This window comes from Ovis aries, chromosome 2, assembly GCF_016772045.2.
Source record: "Ovis aries strain OAR_USU_Benz2616 breed Rambouillet chromosome 2, ARS-UI_Ramb_v3.0, whole genome shotgun sequence".
Classification (NCBI taxonomy): domain Eukaryota; kingdom Metazoa; phylum Chordata; class Mammalia; order Artiodactyla; family Bovidae; genus Ovis; species Ovis aries.
Window position 1 is genome coordinate 186,897,679 of NC_056055.1, and position 24,472 is coordinate 186,922,150.

The window sequence follows — 24,472 nt, forward strand, 5'->3', positions numbered from 1 at the left end:
CTTAGTTTCATTTTTGAATTAGTCATTGAAAGTGTATAGAAATACAACTGATTTTTATATACTGATTTTGTATCCTACAACCTAACTGAATTCATTTATTAGTTTCAATTGCCTTATGGTGGATTCCTTACAAGATCATGTAATCTGCAAATAGATTTTTTTACTTTTCCAACCTGGATGCCTTTTATTTCCTTGTCTAACTGCCCCAGTTAGAAGTTTCCGTACAATGTTGAATAGACATGGCATAAAATGACATCCTTTTCTTGTTTCTGATCTTGGAAAAAATTCAATTTTTAATCACAAAGTATGGCATCAACTGAAGGTTTTCATGGGTATTCATCAGTGGCTTTTATCACACCAAGAAGCTCCCTTCTATTTCTAGTTTGCTAAGTGTTTTTATCAAGTAAAGGGGTAAGATTTTGTCAAATGCTTTTCCTGTACCTATTGTGATGATGTTCAAAATCATTCAAGCTAGACTTCAACAGTATGTTCCTGGAGAACTTCCAGATGTATAAGTTGGATTCAAAAAAGGCAGAGGAACCAGAGAGCAAACTGTCAACATCCACTGGATCATAGAAAAAGCAAGGAAATTCCAGGAAAACATCTACTTCTGCTTCATTGACTACACTAAAGCCTTTGACTGTGTGGATCACAACAAATTATGGAAAATTCTTAAAGAGATGGGAATACCAGACCACCTTACCTGCCTCCTGAGAAACTTGTATGCAAGTCAAGAAGCAACAGTTAGAATCAGACATGCAACAACGGACTGGTTCAAAATTGGGAAACGAGTACATCAAGGCTGTATATTGTCACCCTGTTTATTTAACTTATATACAAAGTACATCATGTGAAATGCCAAGCTGGAGAATCACAAGCTGGAATCAAGATTGTCGGGAGAAATATCAACAGCTTCAGATATGCAGATGATACCACTCTAAAGGTAGAAAGCAAAGAGGAACTAAAGAGCCTCTTGATGAAAGTGAAAGAGGAGAGTGAAAAAGCTGGCTTAAAATTCAACATTCAAAAAAGTAAGATCACGGCATCTGGTTCCATCACTTCATGGCAAATAGATGGGGAAACAATGGAAATAGTGACAGACTTTATTTTCTTGGGCTTCAAAATCACTACGGACAGTGACTGAAGCCATGAAATTAGGGCAATTGCTCCCTAGAAGAAAAGCTATGACAAAACTAGACGGTGTATTAAAAAGCAGAGACATCACTTTGCTGACAAAGGTCCATACCGTCAAAGCTATGGTTTTTCTAGTAGTCATAAACAGATGTGAGAGTTGGACCAGCATCAAAGAATTGATGCTTTGGAACTCTGGTGCTGGAAAAGACTCTTGAGAGTCCCTCTGACAGAAAGGAGAATAAACCAGTCAATCCTAAAGGAAATCAACCCTGAATATTCATTGGAAGGACTGATACTGAAACTGAAGCTCCAATACTTTGGCGACCAGATGCTAATAGCTGACTCATTGGAAAAGACCCTGATGCTGGCAAAGATTGAAGGCAGGAAGAGAAGGGGACAACAGAGGATGAGAGGGTTGGATGGCATCACCAACTCAATGGACATGAGTTTGAGCAAACTCCGAGAGATGGTGAAGGACAGGAAATCCTGGTGTGCTGCAGTCCATTGAGTTGCAAGGAATCGGACATAACTCAGCGACTGAGCAGCAACAACTATGACGATAATGTGATTTTTGTCCTTTACTATTATGGTTACACTGATTTCCACATGTTAAACCAACCCTGCATTCCTGGGATAAATTCTAGTTGGCCATATAGTATATAATCCTTCTGATATGATGCTGGATTCAGTTTGCCTCAATTTTGTTGAGAATTTTTTTTGTTTTGTTTTGCATCTATAGTCATAAAGGATACTGGTCTGTAATTTTCTTTTCCCATCATGTCTTTGTATGATTTTGTTAACAGAATAATAATATCCTCAAAAGATAAACTAGAGACATTCTATTTACTTCTTTATTTTGAAAGAGTTTGTGGAGAATCTGCATTTGGTCGATTTGACAGAATCAGCAAATATGAAGTCATCCGAGCTGGAGCTCTTTGTGAGATGTTTCCTGATTTTTAATTAAATATCTTTATTGCTATTGGACTATTCAGATTTTCTTTTTTTTTTTTTTTGAGTCAATATCCAGGAATGCATACATTTTATTTGTGTTGTCTAACTTGTTGGCATGTAATTATTCCTAGTATTCTCTCACATTCCTTTTTATTTCTCTAAGGTTGGTGTCTTCTCTTTCATTCCTGATTTTATTAATTTGAGTCTTGTCTTTGTTTCTCTTGGCCAGACCAGCTTAAGGTTTCTCAATTTCGTAGATCTCTCCAATTTTTGGTCTGTTGATTTTTGCTTTCTTCTCTACTTCACTTATTTCTAATTTAGTATTCATTTTTTTCTTCCTCTGCTTGCTTTTAGATTAGTTTGTTCTCTTACTAGTTTCTTAAGATGGAGGTTTAGACTACTGATTGAAGATATTTCTTCTTCTTTAATATAGCTGTTTATCGCTATAGATTTCCCTCTAAGCACTGCTCTCACTGCCTCCCCAAAGTTATGGTATGGTGCTTAATTCTGTGCACAGAGCACAGTAATGCTAAATCAACATTCCTTCTTGAACAATGAATTATGGCAGGGTTTTTTTAATTGTGGTAAACCCCACATAAAATTTACCATTTTAGCTACTTTCAAGTGTATAGCACAGCAGCAGTACATTCACGTTATTGTGCAACCGGTACTACCATTTTACACTGTATTTTTGTTCTCAGACTAATTCCTAATTTTGTTTCCAGACTAATTCCTAATTTTCCTTGTGATTTCCTCCTCTTTTATCCATTGGTGATTTAGGAATGTACTGTTTAATTTCCACATATTTGTGAATTTCCCAATTTCCCTCTGTTAGTGATACCTACTTTCATTCCACTCTAGTTCAGAGAACATACTTTAAATGACATCCATCCTTTTAAAGTTACTGAATCTTGTTTTACGGCACAATATATAATCTATCCGGGAGAATGTTTCACATGTACTTGAGAACAATGTGTACTCATTGTGTTCTATAGGTGTCTGTCCCTTAATGATTCAAAAGAGTCTATCTGCAACTAGATCACTTTTAAAAACACAATTGCCAGTTATCTAAGTCTTAAATTTTTCAGGGAATTCCCTGGCGGTCGAGTGGTTAGGACTCGCACTTTCACCTCTGTGGCTTGGGTTCAATCCCTGGTTAGGGAACTAAGATTCTGCACACTGCATGGTGCAGCCAAAAAACAGATAAAATAAATCTTAAATTTTCCATATTATCCCCCATTTTTATACTGACTAGTTACTCCGTATATACATTTGTGCATATATATATATATATATGGACTTCCCTAGTGGCTCAGATGGTACAGTGTCTGCTTACAATGCGGGAGACCTGGGTTCGATCCCTAGGTTGGGAAGATTCCCTGGAGAAGGAAATGGCAACCCACTCCAGTACTCTTGCTTGGAAAATCCCATGGACGGAGGAGCCTGGTAGGCTACAATCCACAGGGTGGAAAAGAGGAGGACACAACTGAGCGACTTCACTTCACTTCATATGTGTATAGATGAGGTCTTCTCTTTAAAAATAGAAATCTCAGTTTTAAGCACCATATTAAGAGTTGCTTTCTAAGAGTGAAACGTACTGAAAAGGTTAGCAGAAAAGAGCATATATACTCACACAAGAGATTTCCTAACAGGTTCTGAAACATTAAATCCCCAGGCTTAGGTGAATAAGAGGAGAGGAGAGCATTTGATACGTCATTTGATAGCATGACAGCTGACAAGGCCATCCCAAATTTCCCAAGGGAGCTGGGTTACACCCACAAGAGGAAAAGAAAACCCTATTAAGTACTGGTTATTCAATGTAAAAACAGAAGGTGTAAGAGGGCTTGGGGTATAAAAAACATGGGGAGTTTTTTTCTGCTACTGAATAAAGAAGTCAAGCTATAGAGAAGTAACACAGCAATAGTTTAAAATTTGGGTTTCATTTCAGCGCTTCAAAATAAGCACAGGTACTTACTTCACATTTGAATAGCACTTTCCAATCCACTAAGTGATTATACAAACGCTACCTTCTTTATTCCCCTACAAAACTTCTTTAAGACTGTTACTGTCATGCCTACTTACAGATTCAGAAGCAAGGAAACTTCCAGGGTCACACAGTATGAAACAGAATCAATATTTGAATCTGAGCTTTTAACTCCAAATCCAGGGCTATTTCCACCAGGTCACAGCTACTGCTTTCTCATCAAGAATACACACAACTCTCTACATACTTTAGACCTGTGTACACATAACTTGGGCTTCCCAGGTGGCTTAGTGAATAAAGAATCCACCTACAATTCAGGAGATGCAGGTTCGATCCCTGGGTCAGGAAGATCCCCTGGAGGAGGGCACAGCAATCTACTCCGCTATTCTTGCCTGGAGAATTCCATGAACAGAGGAGATTGGCGGGCTACAGTCCATGGGGACGCATAGAGTCAGACACAACTGAAGTGACTTAGCACGTACACACACGTAACTTAGGAAAAAGTTCTACAGAGGAAGCATACATACACCACACTTAATGATCCCAAAGTAACAGCAGAATAGCCTAACAGAGAGCAGCAACTCGTCCTGGCACAGCGACACATACTAAGCAGGGGCTCCAGAAACAAAGAACAAAGAGGAAGAACCACACGCACTCGAAGAAGTAAGCCTACCTGTCAGCAAGCCTTAGCTCTGAGAGCTCAGTACTTCCCACAGATGCCTATGGCGAGCTAAAGGTATGGTCAGAAGTGGGAAAGAAAAAGAAAAAGGGTAACTCGTAACCACTGAGGAAAACTAGCTGAAGGGTGAACAGAAACACTCTTGTTAGTATTTTTGCCACTTCCTGTGAATATATAATTATTCCAAAATGAAAAGAGGAAAAAGTGAAAAAAAATGCACATAATGTGGACAGGCTTAAGGTCACTGAACACCTAACGTGCCAGCCAATCTGCCAGATGCTGCTGTCAGTGAGCTCCAGGTCCACTAGGGAGAGAAAGACAAGTGAACAATCTATTTCAACACAGTATACCGCAGTGCTTTCCTGGAAGATCAGCTACTTTTCTGATGACTCGTCAGAAGACAAAGAAAAAAGAAAGACTACCACAGTGAAACAAACATTAAGGGTGCCCCAGGGAAAGCTCTTACAGGTGCACTGCCATGAAAACACACGCTCTATTACTCTCACCCCCAAATCATTTTCTTTGCTTCTTATTCCTTGCTCCAGAAAGATTCAGACTGAAGACACAGAATCTGATGAACTGAGAAGACCTACAGTCAGAGAGCTTTCAATGATAAGGAATTCTGTACATGCTGAAGATAAAAAATTGAAATAAGGCTTTACAGATTTATTTAATCATTGAATCTTATTAGGGTTAGTTTCATATCTTCTCAGTGCAGTGTACGTGACCTGGCAGGGGAAAATAATTGGCAACATCAGCTAAGCGACAAGGACACTGAAAACACAACTTCACATATGGCTTCCAACCCATCAACCATTCAACCAGATTTCAAGCATACAGACTTTAAATCTGTACTTTACTAAGCCTACACATAACAGGTAGGGAAATTTTGCTCTATTTCTCAGATCAACTATAACAGAACACTGCTATTACTACAATAACATTTTTATATTCATATTTTCTGAATTTACGGAAAAAATTTCCAAAAGAAAAGGACTTGCCTATGTTAGTATGTACTGAACTGTACATAAAGATGCTCACTTTTCAAATTGAGTCGTGAGTGCCTCAATATTTTTCCAACATTGACTTACTCCAACTCATCACTAACATGGTTTTCTTTAAAATATAAAAAATAAACCCAACTCTAGTCCCACACTTAAATCACTTAAGGGCTTCCCTGGTGGTTCAATGGTAAAGAATCTGCCTGACAGTGCAGAAGACATGGGTTCAACCCCTGATCTGGGAAGATCCCACATGCCTCGGAACAGCTAAGCCAGAGCACAACAACCGCACCTGTGCTCTAGAGCCCAGGAACCGCAACTACTGAACCCACGCACCCAAGACCTGATGCTCTGCAACAGAAGAAGCTACCACAACGAGAAGCCAACGCATTGCAACTAGACTGCAGCCCCTGCTCTCTGCACCTGGAGAGCAGCTCCACTCTCCACAACTAGAGGAAGGTCCGCACAGAAATGAAGACCCAGCACAGTCAAAAAAAAAAAAGAGTAAATAAATAATTTTTTAAACATCACTTAAGAATGTAATTTAATATAATCAAATACACATTTTAACACACTGTCGAGAATAAAATTCATAACTATCTAGGACAATTTGGAAACATCTATCAATAAGCTTTCAATATTTGTCTTAATCCAAACGGTCCAAAGCTAAGAATTCATCTAAGGAAATAATTTGTTAAGCACATTAAAATGTATAAAGTTGTTTACTGCAGCTGTTCATGAAAATTTGATGAAAATAAATGTTTCAGAAAAAGAAATTCTAAAAGACATTACAGTACATCCCAACAACAGCATACCACGAAGACACTGAAAACCAAAGTGAAGACACACACTTCTTGGCCTGGAAAAATATCTACAATCAATCCAGTGGGGGAAAAAAGCAAACTAGAAAACTACACATTTATGATTTATTTGTTTGTTTGTTTGTTACATAAAAAGTAGTCACTTACATTCTTGATGCACAGAAAAAGTATGGAAAGAAACACACCAAAGCATTCACACACTGTTTTTCTACAATGAAACTGTACTATTTATGCATTTTTAAAAAAAATATGTTAAACCCAGAAATAAACATACACACCTACAGTCAACTGACCTTCGACAAAGGAGGTGGAATACACAATAGAGAAAAGATAGTCTTTTCAGCAAGTGGTTGTTGGGAGAGCTGGACAGCTGCATGCAAATCAATGAAGTTAGAACACATGCTCAAACCACACAAAAAATAAAGTCAAAATGGCTTAAAGACTTACATACAAGACATGACATCATAAAATGTCTAGAAGAGAACATGGCCGAACTCTCTGACCTAAGTCACAGCAAGGTTTCCTTAGGTCAGTCTCCCAAAAAGAAACAAAGAGGATCTAATCAAACTTACAAGCCTTTGCATAGCAAAGGAAATCATAAACAAAATGAAAAGACAATGTTCAGAATGAGAGGAAAAATTTACAAATACTACTACCAAAAGGGGATCAATATCCAAAATATACAAACAGTTCTTACAACTCAATAACAAAAAAACAAACAACCTAAACAAAAAATAGGCAGAAGGCTTAAATAGACATTTCTCCAAAGAAGACATGCAAATGGCCAATAGACACATGAAAAGCTGCTCAATACTGCCAACTATTAGAGAAACGCTAATCAAAACTACAATGAGATATCACCTCACACTGGTCCGGATGACCAACAAAGTCTGTAAATAATAAATGCTGGAGAAGGTTTGGAGAAGAGGGAACCCTCCTACACTGCTGGTGGGAATGTGGATTGGTACAGTCACTATGGAGAACAGTATGGAGTTTCCTTAAAAAAACTAAAACTACAGTTACCATACAATCCAGGAATCCCACTCCTTGTCATATATTTGGAGAAAATTCTAATTTGAAAAGAGACGTTCACCCCAATGTGCACAGCAGTGCTATTCACAATAACCAAGGCATAGAAACAAACTGAATGTCCACGGACAGATGAATGAAGATGTGGTACAGGGATGCCATGGAACACTCCTCAGTCAGTAAGGAATCAAATAATGCCATTTGCAGCAACATGGATGGACACAGACATTTCCATACTAACTGAAGTCTGACAGAGAAAGACAAGAAGCAGGACATCATTTGTATGTGGAATCTAAAATATGATACAATTGAACTTATTTACAAAACAGACTCACAGATACAGAAAACAAACTTATGTTTACCAAAAGGGAAAAGGGGTGGGGGAAGGACAAATCAGGAGTTTGGGATTAGCAGAGATATACTGCTGCTTCTGCTGTTGCTAAGTCACTGTGTCCGACTCTGTGAGACCCCATAGACAGCAGGCCACCAGACTCCCCTGTCCCTGGGATTCTCCAGGCAAGAACACTGGAGTGGGCTGCCATTGCCTTCTCCAGAGATATACTACTATATATAAAATACATGGCCAACAAGGTCCTTCTGTATGGTACAAGGAACTATAATCAATATGCTGTAATAAATCATAATGAAAAGAATATGAGAAGATATATGGGTAATGGTATCACTTTGCTGTACACCAGAAACTAATACAACATTGTAAATCAACATATATCAATTAAAAAATTTTTAAAGAAAAGAAAATGCTAAAGTAACAGTGGTCCTGGGGAATTTCCTAGTGGTCCAATGGTTAAGAATTCCTCTTGCAACGTAGGGGATGTGGGTTCAATCCCTGGTCAGGGAACTAAAAACCCCACGTGCCACGGAGCAACTGAGCCTGCACACCACAACTGCTGAGCCTGTGAGCTCTGGAGTCCATAATCTGCAACAAGAGAAGCTTGCGTGCCATAACGAGACAAGAGCTTGCACACCACAGCAAGACCCAGCAGACAAAAATATTTTAATCCAATAGATAAATAACAGTGGTCATAAAAGAACATCACTGCAAGCCTGCACTCACACAGGTTATCTGGAAGACCATGTAAGAAGCTAGCAACTGCAGCTGCCTCTGGGAATGGGATGTGGAAGAATGATAAAAAGGGTGGAGGAAGGCTTCCATTTCACTCTCTATCCTGGTGCATCTTTTAAACTTTCTTACCATGTACATATAGTATCTAGTCAAAGGAAATACACATTTTAAAACATTAAGAAGTATGTTAATATTCTTTCTAGTATAAGCATAACTGGGTCCAAAAAATACCAGAAAGTTATTTGTAAAGTCATAACGAACTAGAATCCTGAAACCATAAGTATCATCAGTTACTACAAAGAACATTTTAAAAGCTAGTCATTCAGCAAGTTGTCCATGTCCATCCCTACACTCATCTCTATAAGATAGCACTGGTAACACCTATAGGGAAGCAAGGGCTTCCCAGGTGGCGCTAGTGGTAAGAACCTGCCTGCCAATGCAGGAGACCTAAGAGACATGAGTTTGATTCCTGGATGAGGGCGTGGCAACCCACGTTAGTACTCTTGCCTGGAGAATCCCATGGACAAAGAGACTGGAGGGCTACAGTCCACAGTGTTGTAAAAAGTGGGAAAAGCCTAAAGTGACTTAGTGTGCATGCAAAGGCAAGCAAGTGTATTTCCTAAGCTCTTTCAGTCTTGGAATTCTTGCAAAATCAAAAACTGACAACAACAACAAAAAAAAAACCTCCCACAAGTAATAAGAAAAAAGTGCTCAATTCATTTTTGATCACTGAACTATAACCATGTTTTAATTCAAAAATAACAAGACAGAGTCATGCATGTCTACGAAACTACTCTTAGGTCATATGCTTCTATACAATTAGTTTTAAGTGTACTAACTACAGGATTCTCTTACTGCCATCTAGGTTTTGTTAAAATCTCTAAGATGGATAATCAACAATATCTCTCACAATATTAATGATACAATTTTCAACCCAAAATGTCAACTTTTTAGAATTTATTCATATACATGCAAAATAATTATAGGATTATTCTTCACAGCATAGTTTTATAAATGCAAAAGACTAGAAAAAACTAAATGTTCCTTAATAGAGGGCTGAGTAAATTACGGTATGCTATAGAATGGCATACTATTCAACCACACTCTTCATTTTCAAAAACAAATGAAGAAGCCTTTAATGTACTGACATAGACTAATTTCCAAGATACATTAATGTAAAAAAAAAAAAGCAAAATTCAATAGTCAACATCTGTACAAAAAAGAAGAGTGGAGAGAAGGCATATATATGCACTATTTCATACACATAATGAATAACACTGGGGTCTCCAGGGGAGGGTGGATGGTAGACAGAAGAGGAAACCTGAATTTTAAATTATGTGTATGTATTATCTATTGAAAAAAATAAATATTTTATCATTTTAAAAATTTAATGCATTTAACTAGAAGTTCTCTCTTCTTTCTAGGTAATTTAAACAAATGAATGGAACTTTCATATACAAGATTTAAACTTGCTCATAAGGCCCACAAGAATACCTCGGAGGTATGCTTTTAAAAAATTTTACAACCAATAATTCATGTAATAAGCTTGCGACTACAGTAAAACTTATATAACTTTAATAATGCCGTAACCATTCAGAAGCCATCTCAATAGCAACCAGTTTTCCAAAAGCACAATGTTTAATCCCCACCCTCAAAAGTCTAGAACTCAAAGATTAGTTGGTGGTCCAAGTAAAGACCTGAAAATAGGGGAATCTGGACTGCATGGAGGCTCAGGGTTCTCGGTAAGTGGTTAGCGTCAGGCTTCCCTCGGCAAGGCTGCTTCCCTGGCCACTTCACACGAGACCAGGGGGTTAACGTGGCTCCCTGTCCGTTGTCACAAGCTCGGTCTGCAGCTGACACAGCTCTCTCATAAATGGAAGGCAACAGACAGGCCCCAGAGCGCCCAGCCAGGGAGTGTGGACCTGTTCAGGGCCTCAGATTCTTCAGATGAAAACAGGAAGGGACACATCCTTCCCCCACTTCCAGATGAGCAGCCCTTCCTTCTTCAGTCCCCCATATGGATTCAACATATCCAACAGGACACTCTAACCGTCTCTTCAATTGGCCCCCTTCCTTGGAGTGGAGGAGAAGGCAATGGCACCCCACTCCAGTACTCTTGCTTGGTAAATCCCATGGATGGAGGAGCCTGGTAGGCTACAGTCCGTGGGGTCACGAAGAGTCGGACAACTGAGCGACTTCACTTTCACTTTCACTTTAATGCATTGGAGAAGGAAATGGCAACCCACTCCAGTGTTCTTGCCTGGAGAACCCCAGGGACAGGGGAGCCTGGTAGGCTGCGTCTATAGGGTCACACAGAGTCGGACACAACAAAAGTGACTTAGCAGCTTGGAGTGGTGCTCTTTGGGAACAGGGCTGTCAGCCCCATTTTCTGTCCTCAGGCACAAACAGTGAAGTTTACTGAGGATTCTGATCAGGGTACACAGTCCATTCTCTACTAATTACCCAGATATACCCTAGATGGCAACCCACTCCAGTACTCTTGCCTGGAAAATCCCATGGATGGAGGAGCCTGATAGGCTGCAGTCCATGGGGTCGCTAAGAGTCCGACATGACTGAGTGACTTCACTTTTACTTTTCACTCTCATGCATTGGAGAAGGAGATGGCAACCCACTCCAGTATTCTTGCCTGGAGAATCCCAGGGACGGGGGAGCCTAGTGGGCTGCCATCTATGGGGTCGCACAGAGTCGGACACAACTGAAGCGACACAGCAGCAGCAGCAGCAGTTCTCATTAAGGGCTCTCTGCGTTTCAGGCCCGTTCTCATGAACATCTATGTACACACTCTCTGCATCCCCTTCAGTCACCCATGCCACCCCAAAAAAGATCTAGCAAGCAAATGACCGCAAGATGTGTCTCCTCTTCCAGGGCTTACTCACTCTTCCACGATTCCACAAAATAATCACTATACAATTCAGTATCCTGTCTAAACAAATGCTTCTTCGGCAATTTCAGAAACCAACTCCAAATTCTGAAATGAATGAGAGGATAAAAAGATTTTTCCATCATGTTCACTTTATAAATGCACTCACAGGCCACTGGCATTCACCACCATTAGGTGAGTTCAATCAGCAACAGGCTAAAATACCACCCTCATCAGCCAACATCAACTCCAAAGGGAACAGCGGGGCACGAGCACATTTCTTTTTAAAAAGGGCCACCCTCCTCTGAATGGGATCCCATGTCTGGACAGGGATCTATTAAATAATAAAAATACTTCATAAATCAGACTTTTTAGACAAACATATAGCTTTAGATTAAGATACACACCAGGCCCCAAATCTCCATAAATAAGGCCCAAGGTAGCAAAAGAAAACAGTCAGCATCTCTCCTTCCCACTCTCCCTTGCATAAGCCATTATTCCTACTAACGGAGGTCAAGCTCTAGCCGAATCACTCTGTTGGTTGACAATTAGCTTGAAAGCATCTCAAGTACTGGGTTTGCTCTGGCCTCTCTGATGTTGTTACATCGTTCAGAACTAGAAAATACAAGAATAAAATAATTCCTTTCTTTGTTTTCACTGTTAATAATAAGGATCTGCTAAAATAAGTACTGGATGAATAACCAGAATCTCATGATAAAAGTGTTTATATAACAAGATGCTAAGAAATACCTACTTAGGAGTCAAAACCTACCAGAAAACAAAACAACGAAGGCCAAGCTTTGAAATGAGCCTTCCCCTCCTGGGTATCTGGATGGCAGATTATAAAATGGACTCCCAAGGGAGGTCTGATCACTTAGGACAAGTAACATTAGACTTTTCGGAACACTAAAGAGTGTGAGGGAGGGAAATCTGATAATACAGACTCAGAGAGAAAGATCAGATACTTTTCCACCAGTTAACTTTTGGGATTTCTAGGCAAAAGAAGAATTTTATAATGATACTTAATTTTCATGTTAGAAAGTGATATACACTCATCACACAAATTTAAAATAATTTTTGAAATTAAGAGCATCTGTCAAAAATGAAAAGGCAAGATCTAGATATACAAAAATCACATCTAAAGTGAGTAAAATTCCCAATTTAAAACTCATCATAATCATAAATAACAAGTTAAAAATGTTTCAATCATCCATGAAATGAACCCCACACTGTGCAGCCTGAGGTTATCCGTGTATCAAATGAAACATATAAAACAAATTCCTATGGCATTTGAAAGGTATCAATCCCCACATTTGGGAAGATGACTTAAAAGGACCTGAATTTTAAATCTTAAAGAACTTTATAACATACTGATCACTAATCTTTTAAGAATAATTTTCTGGAAATTCCATGGCAGTCCAGTGATTAAGACTTGGCACTTTCACTGCCGAGAGCCAGAGTTCAATCCCTGTTCAGGGAACTAAGATCCCTCAAGGTAAAAGCCAGAAAAACAAAACAAAAACAAACAAACAAAAAAACCCCACAAGTTGCAAAGTACAGCCAAAGAAAAGATTAATTTTCTGCAATTACCCAAATAGATTTGCAAAGATCTAAGTTTAGCTTCACTATTCAGTCAATAAAACTTAAGCAAATCCCTGACACAGTACTGGACTGGGCATTAGAGTGAATAGGGGAGAAAAGAAGGTTAGAAATTGAAAAACAAAGAAATATACAATCTACTCTGAAGGTCCTTATAATCTACATTGGAACACAAGACTAGACAAAATCTAAAGAAAGGGAACTCACATTTACTAAGTGTATCTTATGTGTCAGGCAGCAAAGCTATAATAAACAACATCCATGAATCCTGTCACAAGGGAAGAAAACAGGGAGGGGCAGGAGGGTGCTGAAATTGAGGCGGGTGAGGTCAAAACCCAAAGCACAACATACGTGCCAAGTGATAACAGGATAAGTACAGTTTTCACTGTGCTGGGCTAACTCCCTTCAGTCTGCCTGTCTGTCTCTTTGCAACCCCATGGACTGAAGCCCACCAGGCTCCTCTGTCCATGGGATTCTCTAGGCAAGACAACTGGAGTGGGCTGCCATTTCCTATGCTAGGGGATCTTCCGGACCCCTGATCAAACCCGTATCCTTTGTGTCTCCTGCATTGGCAGGCGGTTCTTTACCACCAGCGCCACCTGGCAAGACTGGTGCTGGGACAACTGGACAGCCACGTACAAAACAACAAAGTTAGACCTGTACCTCACAGAGTTTACACAAACCAACTCGAAACGGGTCACGAAGAGGAATGAAGAGCTGGATCTATAAAACTCTAAGAAGGAAACATAAGAACAAATCTCCATGACCTTAGATTTGGCAATAGATCCTTAGACATGACATGAGAAGCATGAAACAATTGACTAATTGGATTTCATCAAAATCACTAAGGACATTATCAAGAAAGTGAAAAGACAACCTACAGAATGAGTGGGAGAAAACATCTGCAAATCATGTATCTGGTAAGAGCTTAACGTTCAGAATATTTCTGTTCAGTTCAGTCGCTCAGTTGTGTCCGACTCTTTGCGACCCCATGAGTCGCAGCACACCAGGCCTCCCTGTCCATCACCAACTCCTGGAGTTCACTCAGACTCATGTGCATCGAGTTGGTGATGCCATCCAGCCATCTCATCCTCTGTCGTCCCCTTCTCCTCCTGCCTCCAATAAGACTTCCTACAACTCTAAACCAAAAAGACACACATGTGCTCAATTGCTGCAGTCATGTCTGACTTTGCAACTCTATGGAATGTAGCCCACCAGGCTCTTCTGTCCAAGGCATTCTCAGAGTCCAGTTTAAAAATGAGCAAAGGCCCGCACCACAACTATGGAAGCCTGTGCGCCTTAGAGCCCCATGCTCTACAACAAGAGAAGCCACTGCAATGAGAAGCCTGCACACCACAACTAGAGAGGACCCTCCTCTCACCACAACAGAGAAAGCCCGTGCAGCAATGAAGACTCAGTGCTGCCAAAAATAAATAAATAAATAAATAAATAAATAAATAAATAAATAAATAAAAATGGACAAAGAACAGCAAGGTCTGACTGTATAGCACAAGGAACTATCTTCAATATCTTATAGTAAGCTATAATGGAAAAAATATGAAAATATTATACATATGTATAACTGACACACTTTGTTATATACCAGAAACACATTATAAATTAACTATACTTCAATTTTTTTTAAATGGGCAAAGGATTTGCATGTATATTTCTCCAAAGAAGATATACTAAGTGTCAATAAGCACAAGAAAAGATGCTCAACATCTTAGTCAGTAGGGAAATAAAAATCAAAACCACGATGAGTACTACTTCACACCTACTAAGATAGCTATAATTTTTAAAAAACAAACAGAGATAACAAGTGTTGACAAGGACATGGAAAAATTGAAACCCTTGTACAAAACTGCTGGAAATGTAAAAAGGTACAGCCACTGTGGAAAATTAGGCAATTCCTCAAAAAGCTAAACATAGAATTATCACATGAGCCAGTAATTCTACTCCGAGGTATACACTCAGAAGGATTGAAAACAGAGATTCAAACAAATTTGTGAACCAACATACATTACAGTTACAATAGTCAGAAAGTGGAAATAACCCAACTTGCAACAGCAGGTGAAGGGATAAACTGGAGTGTCCATATAATTGAATATTATTACCGATTAAGAAGGAATAACATTCTGACACAGGTTACAATACAAATGAACCTTGAAAATATTATGTTAAGTGAAATAAACTAGTCACAAAAGGACATATAATTATTCCACTTTAATGAAATAGCCAGAATAGGCAAATTCATAGAGACCAGGGCCTGAGAAAGTAGGAAGAACGAGGATTTACTGCTTACAGAGTTTCTCTTTGGGGTGATGGAAAAGATTTGGAAATAGACTGTGATGACTGCTGCCCAAAGTGAATGTTATTAATGCCACTCACCTGTATACTTTAAAACGGTTCCAATAGCATATTTTGCCAAAGTAAAAAGAAAAAAAGAGTTTATATATAAAGTCTTAAGGAGTCTGGCCTGTCTAAGGATGGATCTCAAATCAAGGACTCAAGTCCAAAAGGGACTATAGGTTCCCAGATCCAACCAGCCCTCATAGAAACCTTCATGAGAAGACTACATCCCTACATCCTTCCTAATCAGAGAAGAGCCCTCTCCAGATGCTGCCGGACTTTCCCCCAAGACTGCCCACTGACCTTTCCTGCAGGAAAAATAACCTGTGCTGGAAAAAACAGAGATAAGTGGAAAGGAAACTGAAGAATCCAAGAGCCAAACTCTGCTACTTTGCAGCTGCATGATGATGGACAAATACTCAAGTGCTCTAACTAAGGCTCAACTTCCTCTCATTATAAAATGAAAATTTTATAATGTTCATGTTTGGGAACGCATGTAAAAAAAAAAAAAAAGAAAATTGCATCTACCTTTAAATGCTGCCGTAAGACCTGCCCAAAGAGCGCCCATGGCACCCAGCCTAGCTCCTGGCTCACGCTGGGTGTCCAGTCCATGATAGCTCTTACCACTGGGACAAGAGGTCTGTCTGCCACCCTTGAGCCAACCAAAGGTTTGGCAGGGCATGGCTCGGGCCTGGAGAAGTCTATGACTTTCAGAACTCAAATAAAACACCGATTTCAGAGAAGGAGCTGTTTCTATGCAGTTCAACGACTCTTGGAAAGACTGGCTTATTGTTTGCAGAATGAACCCAGCTACTCTACATTAGGAAGGAAGCTGCCAGACAATTCAGTCCTCTCTAGACAACAAGCCTCTGTTCACATCGAAGCCCTGCCTCGACCCACAGGAGAGACGTGCTCTGTGGAGGAACTGAGCAGAAAGTCGGTTAGAAGGTCGTCCTGAGGCAGCTCTCAGGCTCTGGAAGCCTCAGCATCACCTGAGAAATCTGTTAAAGACACAGATGTCTCACTCCTGATACCAAACATTCCAGTCACTAGGTATTTCAAGAAAGGCCGTTGAGCACAACTGTCTAAAGAAACACTTGAAGGGAAGGTACAGAGATGTCCTAAGACTACATTCTGACGTTGACAAACAGACCAGTCTGCCTCACAAAGCAAGAGCTGTGTCTTCCTCCACGCCTATCGAAAAACACACTAGCTTTGGCAACACAGGACGTGGAACCCATGGAAGTGAAAGAGATCGCCTGCAGGTAATATCCAATTCAATCTATATGTTCTATACTTCTCACAGGAAACAAAAAAAGTAAATTTTACTACCAGAACTTGGTAAAATTTTTGTCAAGCACTCTTAAATTGCTGGGGTAATTATTAACTGATACAAGCTGTTGGTCAGCATTCAGGCAATATGTATCAAAAGTCACCCAATATTCTCACTTCTTGGAACTGATCCAAAGAAAACAACACAAAAAAGCACACTACATGGCAAAAACAGCCACTGTTGTAATATAAAGTATTTATAAATATATATATATACCTGCATATCAAGGATCCTGGTTTACCAGGAATTTCCTGGCAGTACAGTGGTGGGGAGTCCACTCTCACTGCCGAGGGCCCAGGTTCAATCTCTGGTCAGGGAACTAAGACCCCACAAGTTGCGAGGCACAGCCAAAAAATAAGGATCCCAGTTTACCAAACTCTGCCATTATCAAATCAAATATGACAAAGCTATTAAAAATCAAAGTGATGCGCACTAGGTCATTACACTGGAGACGGAAATGGCACCCACTCCAGCACTCTTGCCTGGAAAATCTCACAGACAGAGGAACCTGGGGGGCTGCAGTCCATGGGGTCGCAAAGAGTTGGACACGACTGAGTGACTTCACTGTCACTTTCATTCATAAAACACAGAAGACCTAAAAAGACTTACTACAAAACAGGGACATATGGACAGGACACTATGAAAAAACCTGGAAGTGGGGAGGGGGGCAGGGGGATAAATGAGTGAAAGGTATCAACAGGTACAAACTTCTAGTTATAAAACAAATGTATGGCATGATGACCATAGTTTAACAATACTGTACTGTACATTTGAAAGTTTCTAATAGATTACATTTTAAAAGTTCTCATCCAAAGAAAAAAAATTCTGTAAGGTGATGGATCTTGACTTATTGTGATCACTTCACAATATACAAAAATCCTGAATCACTATGCTACACACTTGGAAACCAACATATTGTTACATGTCAATTTTACTTCAATAAATACAAAAAACATGTTTGGATTACAAAAAAAAAAAAAAGAAGAAAAAACCCTGTGTTAGGATGGCTTGATATAGGTTTTCCCCTAACTGGTCTCTCAACTTTCTGTATTATTGCCATATTACTGTAATAGGATTACAAATAAGTTTAACTCATTCTGCTTAGAAAGTTAACTGGACAACCGTTCTAGAGGTAGAAGGCAGATTCACTGGCCTCAGCCATGCTGATGACATGCTGAATGAAGATAAACGCACCTAACATACCACGGTAGCAAGATGGGCGCAGGCCAGTTCTAAATTTTCTTTCACAAAAAGATAAATCTTAACATATTCATTAACTATTAAACTTTAAATTTACATTTTTTAAAAAGGAAGTATAAACACACTGAAGGAGAGAGGAAACCTGGTCTGGCGGATTTCACATGGCAAAAACGATCAGGCGACTTCAGAACCACAACTTCAACATAAGGTGTAAAGTTACGTCGCTAAGAGACAATTTACACAAAAAGAACATCAGGCTGAGAAACAGAAGGCCCAGTTCTCATCCTGGTACTGGGATTTAACTCCGAGGTCTTGGGTTCTCATTTGTAAATTGACAGGATAATTGTGGTATTTCCGCTGCCGGGGTTTTTGAAGGGAACAAAGAAGATTAAGAATGTAAAAGTGTTTTGAAAATCCAGGGTTTGTTCCCTCCAATCTGGCTGTTAGGATTATGAAGATGTTCCTACAAACAAGGGTAACCATGTTTAGGAGACATACTCCAAACTGATAATAAGAGGATGTATCGCCTCCCATGGGGCTCAACAGGATCTGGGGCCAGACCTTCCCCTTTACTTCCATGTTCAAATCTTTTAGGAGAATCTATGACTGTTACCTGGTAATTTTTTTAATTTGTAAAAGCAAATGCAATCACTGACAAAATTAACATAGAGTGCAGGACTTTCAAACTGGCTTTTCCAGATTTACCTTACGATTGTTAAAAAATTGTGGCTGCCCAGGCCCGACAAAGACTTAACTGACCAAAATTTCTGAGTGGCTAGCAATAAATAAGACCAGGCCGTTTGTATTTTAAGACCCTCTCCAAGTGATTCTGGCAACGTGATTACTGCTTTTTTTTTTTTTTGGCCGCATCTTGTGGCATACAGAATGTTAGTTCCCTGACCAGGGATCGAGCCCATTATCCCTGCACTGGGAGCTCAGAGTCTTAACCACTGGACTCCAGGGAAGTCCCAGTTACTGCTATTATTATTACATTAACTCTTACCATGAATACATGACAGGAAGTCCATATACTTACTCAGTATACGCCAGTCACTATTCTCAGCATCTTACATATATTATCTCACTTCATCCTCACACAGCCCTATAAGAAGATGCTGCTATTAACACTGCCTGCCCTTCACCCTCCTTTTGTAGATGAAATTATTAAAATACAAAGAGATGATCTAACTGGCCCATGGCCCAAAGCCACAGGGCTAGGAAGTGGCAGAACCAGAAAGCTCACATGTCTGAAAATCCTTGATACAGTTTCCTAACCTAAGACAGTAACTATATATTCTGGTCAGGTCATATCAAATTCTGCTCTATTTCATATATTACATTTAAAGGACCATAACAAACAAGAGTTGTCTAAAGAGAGCACAGTGATATCTAGTTTAGGTGATACCAGCTTAAACCACACAGGGACAAAGGGCCTAGGGCTGTTTACATACTTCAGCATCACAGGGACGGAATTTGTAACATTTTATCTGTCTCCTCCATTACACTGTCAGTGAGCCCTTGAACCATGAGACCCATGTATGTCTTTTCAGCAATATCCTTGTGGTTCCTGAAAGTGAAAGTCACTCAGTTGTGTCCAACTCTTTGCGACCCATGGACTATAGAGTCCATGGAATTCTCCAGGCCAGAATACTGGAGTGGGTAGCTGTTCCCTTCTCCTCGGTATATTCCCAACCCAGGGATCAAACCTACCTGTGGTAGGATCAAATGCCTACCACATGGCAGGCGGATTCTTGACCAGCTGAGCCACCAGGGAACTAAAGAAAGAGTTTAATAAATTAATCAATAAATCTAGAAAAGGCTTGATGACTGTCCTGGGAAATGAAAGACTATTTCATGGAAAAGAAACACATTTGATTCATGTTGCTTCAGAGAGTTCTAAGAACAACAGGCAAAGGGGAGGGGCAGAGTGGAGACAGTCTAGAATATCTTTCCAGCAGTCAAGACCCGTTCAGTGACAGGAAAACAGGCTGCGGTTTGAGGCTCAAGACCAGAATACAGTAGAGGAAAGGCAGGATGTTGGACTATGGGGCCTCTGAGAGCTCTTCCAAGGCTCCAATCCTTTTATTCTAAGTTAAGATACACTAGTTTATTTCTTCACACTTTCTACAGACACTGGTTACACAAGGCCAGTAGTCTAAGCACAAAGTCTTCTACAAACTCCCAGGACCCTCAAGGACCTAGAGAAGAATAAATCACCAGAGGAATCTTCCCAGGAGGAAGGCAATGGATACAAGAGGAATCAACAAAGAGTGAGGAGACTTCCAGGCAAGAAATAGGAGAAAAGTCAACAAAAGTATTACAGAAGATATGCTGCCATTTGAACACATCTGAGCTACATCTTCAGAGACGCCTGTGGGAAAGTGGATTCTGTGGCGATGCCCTAAGAATCCGAGGAGCAGGAGCATTCAGCCTGGCAGTACTGGTCTGAGCTCAAAGAGGTGAAGAAAGCCCTGCAGTGTGAAGACGCAGCTAACACTCAAGAAATCGTGGTGCTAAAAAGAAAAGGCCTTTAGAGGTTAGTTAACCAAACACACACACTCTTTATGGATGCTGACCTGGTTGCATTCAATAAAGAAAGGTTAGTTTACTTTCTTAAATTACATTTTACAAACCAAAGACTGAATCATCAGTGATTCTGTTTTCAAACATTATTTTCTGCTACTGTCTATTCTTTTCACTATGTGACTACCACACTTGCAATCATCAAAGTTGTTATCAAAACTCAGCTCTGAGCCTATTGTTATTATCCCTTAAATGATTATAACATTTACCAATAGTACTATGAAATAAAAAGCATTATCCATCAATCTAAAAAGCTACAACTTTACAAGAAGATTGTTAAGAATAAATGGAGTCTGAAAAAATTAATTTATGTCTCAGGTACAAAAAACTATCTCACCCAACTTATAAACTGTGAGACTGAGCCATCTAAAAAAAGGGCGGGGAGAAAATTAACAAAGGATTAAAGGGAAATAAACCTAAATCCCAAACCAGTGAACAAAACATAACACATGTGAACAATAAACTTAATGGTCTTCTGGCCATTCATGTCTCAACATCCCTGTCAAACTATTTTAAGGATCTGAAATCTTGCTCTATAAAAAGCAAGTTCCCATCATCTGAACTACACTTAAAGAGGATTCTATGGCAGTACTCAAGCATAAAAAAAACAAGCTTCAGAATTGTGCTTCCTATTAGCACAAAAAAAATGTCTACCTCTTTCAGGTAAAGCTGAGCCTGTGGCCAAAATCTTGGCACTCTAGGAGACTGAGGTTTTCAGTTCTAACACTAATTTAAGGTGCAAAGGCTTTTTCCCTATTCACTACCACTTAGACTGTAAACATGGAGATAAAACATTTGACAACTCCACCACCAACAGTCTCTTCAAAGGATTTCTGACTTTGGTTAACCTTAGTTGGGAGAATACAAAACTACAGCTGAAAACTCAACAAAAATTAAAACTTTAAAATCCTAAAACATCTACATGTTAGCTGATAAGCTATGAATTTCAGAAACTGAGCATTGAGTAACAGTTGCTTAAAAAGATCCAACTACACAATCTTACAAAGATGGATAAGCAAACAGCTCACCAAAATTTAAATCTTTCTTAGCAAATGGAAAAGATAAGTAATATCCAGTAATTCTGGGACACTGTGATGTTATTTTTCTTATCTATATGGTCTCTGCATCAATGTTACTATTCTCCACTCCCCTGACAAGCAAAAGGAGCCCACTGTCCAGGATTTCTCTGATCAAGAGGACACTAAATGTCACAATAACAGTAGTAAAAGCAACAATTTCTAAAGCCATCATTTATGCCAGATTCTGGCACTCAAACAGGGTGCAAGGCACACGGCAGCGAGCAACTATTTCTCACTTCTGACTCTTCTGCATCACTGCCTCCCAAAGGACTAGAGAATCTAGAGCTCTGGATGTCATATCTACAAATGAAAGTATCATCTTTAAAGAGCTCACAGGTTCTACAAATGGTCAACATTAATGAACGAACCTCACGACAGAGAAACTCACCCAGATGCAATAAAACATGTTTCAAAGCTCCACCTAATTTTTGTTTTTAATTTGAGGAATAAACACAAGTTGTTGTTGTTTTAAAATTATGTAATAAGTGAGACTCTGGAAAACCCCAGACTCATCCGAGGGGCTTGGAAAACGAGAAAGCAAAATGCGATGAGTTCCATTGTACCCAACCAGGCTAACGTGCAAGATCACACACTCCTCTCCGTCAGAGCGTCCCTGCCAATACCGAAGAACAACAAAGGCAAGTTGAGGAGGCTGCACAAGGCTTAACTCAGCACTTGTCCGCTTTCCCAGCCTCCGAAGCAGCTCGCTGCGGGCCCGGGGACCTCCGGCACCCTGCGCATCCCGCCCGGCCCGCGCTCGGCTTTGTCTGGCCCGGCAGGACCCCTTCCCTCCCGATCTTTCTCCACACCCACCACTCGCCCAGTAGTAGTTGTGGGGGGTTTCTCCCTCTGGCCCCCACCCCTCGCAAGCCCCGGGTCTTTCCAAACGCGGCTTCTCCTACCAGGCCCGAGACTCGGGTCGAGAAGGGGGCCCGGGGTGGGGTCCGGGAGAGAAGAGAGAGGGGCACACAAAGCCAGGCTGACCCCAGAGCCACCCCCAGCCCCCTGCAAAGCAGCGTGGGATCAGCGATCTGCGGGCTGGATAAACAGTCCTCCGCTCCCGTTCCCCGCCCAGCTCCCACCTAAGGGCCGCCCCCCTCCCCCCAAAGTGCACCCAAGAGCGGATGACAGCGCTGGACCTAGCCCCCACCCAGCCTCGGTGCCCACAACCGCGAGGGGGGCAGGGGCCTGGGAGGCCTGGGGTCTACACACCCTCGCCCTAACCGAGCACTTACGGCCGTATTATTCGCTCCCGTTGCCTCTGCGGACCAGACGGCCGCCGCCTTCTCCTCCACCCCAATGAGGTTAAGCGCTTGGTGCGGGGATTAAAAAAAAAAAAAAAAAATTTAGAAGCCCAGAGCGCCTGCGCAATGAGGTCTCCCTTTTTTCCCCTTACCGCCACGACCCGGCTGGACCATAGAGTGTGTAAACCGAGAGCAGAGAGGCGCCTGCTTCTCTATGGTAACGCCCAGCGCAGGCGCCGCCCTGGCTGCGACGGCATTCGGGACCTGCCAGTCCCCAGCGCTCTTGCCTACTCGGAGAACGTCAATTGGCCCTGATGGGGACCCGTAGGGAAAGGTTCTTTAAGAAAAGGGCGGCCAGGCTGGAGTTAGACCCCCGGCGAGTTGCGGCAAAATTCAGGCTAGGCAGAGAGGATTGAATCTAAACGACCATGGCAGTAGCGCTCCATAAAGCAGGGAGCGTAGAGCTCAGGAAGAACCAGGAAAGCTTTGGTGAAAGGCTTCCAGCCAGAACTTCCTCCGGTGGGGGCGAGGAGGTCTACTACCTGAGGGAACCGGCCTTTCACTTCTGGGTTACGCGCTCGGCGCCCCCTCTGGGTGTCCAGGGCGAAGAAAATTGTGCCTTGCGACTCTCCGTACCGAGGCTCCCCCTTCACTTTTCGGGTAGGCGCGGGCGCTGGAGCCGGAAGCACAACTTTTTAACGGTTCTTTGCCCTCTTTGAAGCCGAGCCAGCCCTGGAGACGTCTTCTCCTGGAAGCCTCGAAGACCCTGGAGACTTTCTTCCTTGAGTACCTGCACAGAACGGGCGGCTTCCATCCCCTCTCTCGCCTTTCTCTTGGAAGAAGTGTGGGAGAGTGTCTCGGAGGTTTAAAAGCTGTGCAAATTACAGGGCTCCCCTCTAAAGATCTCGAAGGGCACACAGTTTTGCTGCGTCGGGCGCCTACCCTCACTTGTAATTTGACATTGAAAGCTTCCGTGAGATTGCACACTGCTCCGGGGAACCCATTCAAAAGTATGAGTTGGCTTCCCTCCGTCTCGATTCTCATGTGCGGAGCTCTTGCTAGTCGGGTGTGTGGACACCCGTGAGATCTTACCTGTGAAGGTCCAGGACTTAGATGATGTGCTTGGAGAGACTCAGTTAAAACAAGACTTATGTAGACTCCTCTGTGGAGTGCAAGAAAGGGAGCGGACTGGGGGCTGAAGGAGTAGCGATGGCAAGTAGGAGGTGACTCCTGTTTACATCTAGAAAGGAGGACATCTTTTGGAGAAAGCACAAGCGACGTTTTGAAAACCAATGGGTGGTGATAAAAGAGCTTTCCAGAGAAGATAGCATGGGGCAAGGGCTCAGGAGGCAGTGGACGTTTTACTGAGTGCAGTGAAGAGGCAGCCTAACTGAATTGGAAAAAACAAAACAGACAAGTGGAAAGTAATGGTAACTAGGATGGAGAATGTTCAATTTTTTTAATGTTTCTGGCCCCACCACGTGGCATGTGGGATTTTAGTTCCTTGACCAGGGTAGA

At 41.2% G+C, this 24,472-nt stretch overlaps 1 protein-coding gene across 26 annotated transcripts in view; it reads right to left on the reverse strand.

Annotated features, from left to right (window-relative positions):
- The window catches only part of CLASP1 (cytoplasmic linker associated protein 1), a 272,898-nt gene extending 249,887 nt beyond the window's left edge, over window positions 1–23,011 (reverse strand). For all 26 annotated transcript variants that reach the window (XM_060411218.1, XM_060411217.1, XM_060411213.1 and 23 more), the window contains exon 1: window positions 22,946–23,011. The gene's annotated coding sequence lies outside the window, so the exon portion shown is untranslated. The remainder of the gene's footprint in view (window positions 1–22,945) is intronic.
- Window positions 23,012–24,472: the final 1,461 nt, after the last annotated feature.